The sequence below is a fragment of the Hirsutella rhossiliensis genome (assembly GCF_020360975.1).
Source record: "Hirsutella rhossiliensis strain HR02 chromosome Unknown scaffold00001, whole genome shotgun sequence".
Taxonomy (NCBI): Eukaryota; Fungi; Ascomycota; class Sordariomycetes; order Hypocreales; family Ophiocordycipitaceae; genus Hirsutella; species Hirsutella rhossiliensis.
In genome coordinates, this window is record NW_025408667.1 from 147087 (window position 1) to 149297 (window position 2211).

Here is a 2211-nt window from a genome sequence, read left to right on the forward strand (position 1 = left end):
CACCTAAAGACGCAAGTAACAACGAAAAGTGAAGAATCACGTCTTTGGGCCTATTTAGGAGCTGCCGCCTTCCAGTCGAAGAGATAGGAAGACCGCGTTTGTGAGTCCAAATAGACGTATTATGTAGTAATTTCGCCTGTTGTGCGTCTCTGAGAGCTATTTTATCCATACCTGTGTTCCTGGAGCGTCTGCTGTATCTTGTTGGACGATCGGGTGCGCGGTCGAGGGCATGGTGTATCGACTACCGCTTCAACCGCTGCTAACGGCGGCGATGAGGTATATTCTCTTGCGTGTCGAGTAAATTGTCCTCGTCTTCATCGTCGGCGCCATCCTCACTATGTTTGTCAAGATCGAGGCCTGTGAAATAGACGGTATCGTCACTGCCGGGCAACGACGACATATCTGTAAGTGGGCGAGGTCGGGTCGCTGCGCGCGCCCTGACATCTCTGGCGGAGTTATTTCTCTTCGTGGTATCATAGAAAAAGGATTCCTTGGATGGCTCTTTGAGCTCCCGCATGAGGGTATCGCAACTTTGCTCCAGAGTGTAGAACTCAACGTCTCGTCCCGTAAACTCTAGCCAGGGCTTAAAGTTCAATGTCTTGACTCTGCCATTGACTAACTGCTTCTTCCCGACTTTATAGTCTTCTCGGATCTTCTGCATCTCTCCACGAACTCGTTTAAGATGCATCCTTATCTCCTGGCGCGTTTGAAGCCGGGTTTGCTTTGCCTGGAGCCTCATACTCCCGGTGATGTCGGCCATGCTGGAGCTCGTGATAAACTCTCCGCGCGGCCTGACAATCTTGCCTCTCTTCATTCGATTCGCATACGCCTGGGTTCGGCTATTCTTATCGCTGACTATGCCCTGGGAATGTGACGCCATCGCGATAGACTCGGTGTTCACTTTCGCAAGAACCGCAAGTTTTCTCGTGATGGCGAGCTCATGAGGGGCCCATACCGTTGCCGGATATCATTGAGGGCATCCGCGGCGACTTGGAAACGCGTCTCCGAGGGTAGGAGCGAGGCGTATGCAGGATTGATCGGCTGCTGTTGTCGTAGCTGCTCGTGGAGGATCTTGGTGATCACCGGCGCTGGGTCGACAGGAAAGAGGCCTGTTTTTCAAATGCCGCCATAATGTTATGCCGCGTGAAGCCAGCCTCATATACGTCCTGAAAAGCTGTGAGGAAGTTGACCCGCGAAAATGATATGTTGCCTTCTGCGAGCGACTTCGAAGCGCTTTCTGATGTGCTGACTTTAGTGGCTGGAATACCCCAACATCAAGCGGCTGCATGAGGTGGGTGGAATGTGGAGGAAAATAGCAATGATGATATCAAACTTGATACAATACTCAGCAAAGTCAAGGGTGGTATGCCCTGTAAAGCCATCCACAACAAGCAATCGGTAGATCTTCTCGTCGTCAGGCCGTTGGTTTGGCGGCGCCTCCACGCGACTCATCCCCATGTTGGGGCGCCGAAGATGCTCGTCACAGCCGAACCACTCTTCCAGCGAATTTCCTGACTGTTTTGCTTGCGCTGACGATGCCCAAGACCAGCAGTTGAAATGCCTTGCCCACTCAAGGTGTATCTCTGCGTTGGAAAAGCCAGTTGGCGACTGGGCAAACCGTACGCCTGTCATGATGTCGATGCCGGCCCAGTTGGTGGTAGGGTAATGTTGGAAAACAAGCCAGGGTGGAAGAGAGTCCCCCACTGCGTTAACTGAGGCAATTACCGTGCAGGATTCTCGGTTTGCTGGGTCTAAAACTCGGGGCCGGGTGCTCTGACTCTAGTGGTGCGCGTGATGAGAACTTGGATGCGTTCTCGCAGGCACCCAATGCGTATTCCGGCCTCGTCTTCATTCCAGATCTCTGAACTGCCAATACGGTAGCTGGTGATGATTTCTCGAAGCTTTGAGTAGAAAAATTCGACTTCTTCTACCCCGTGGGCTTCAAAGGACTTCCGGGCTCGTTCAACTGCTTTGAGATACGTCTTCGCGATCGCAGGATGACTTCCACGCCAATTGTCAAGCCAACTTGACGAGACCGGGCGGGCATTGGGATCTCGACGCATTCTTATTGCATTTGCAACAGCTTCAAGTTGCTCTCTCGTGGCGGGCATGCCGGTGCGTTCCATCCACTGTACATACGCAACCAGGGCGTCGTCTTCGTCCTCCGTCAGCGCCAATGGACGCCCTGGAGCACGGGAAAAGGGGTTTCTT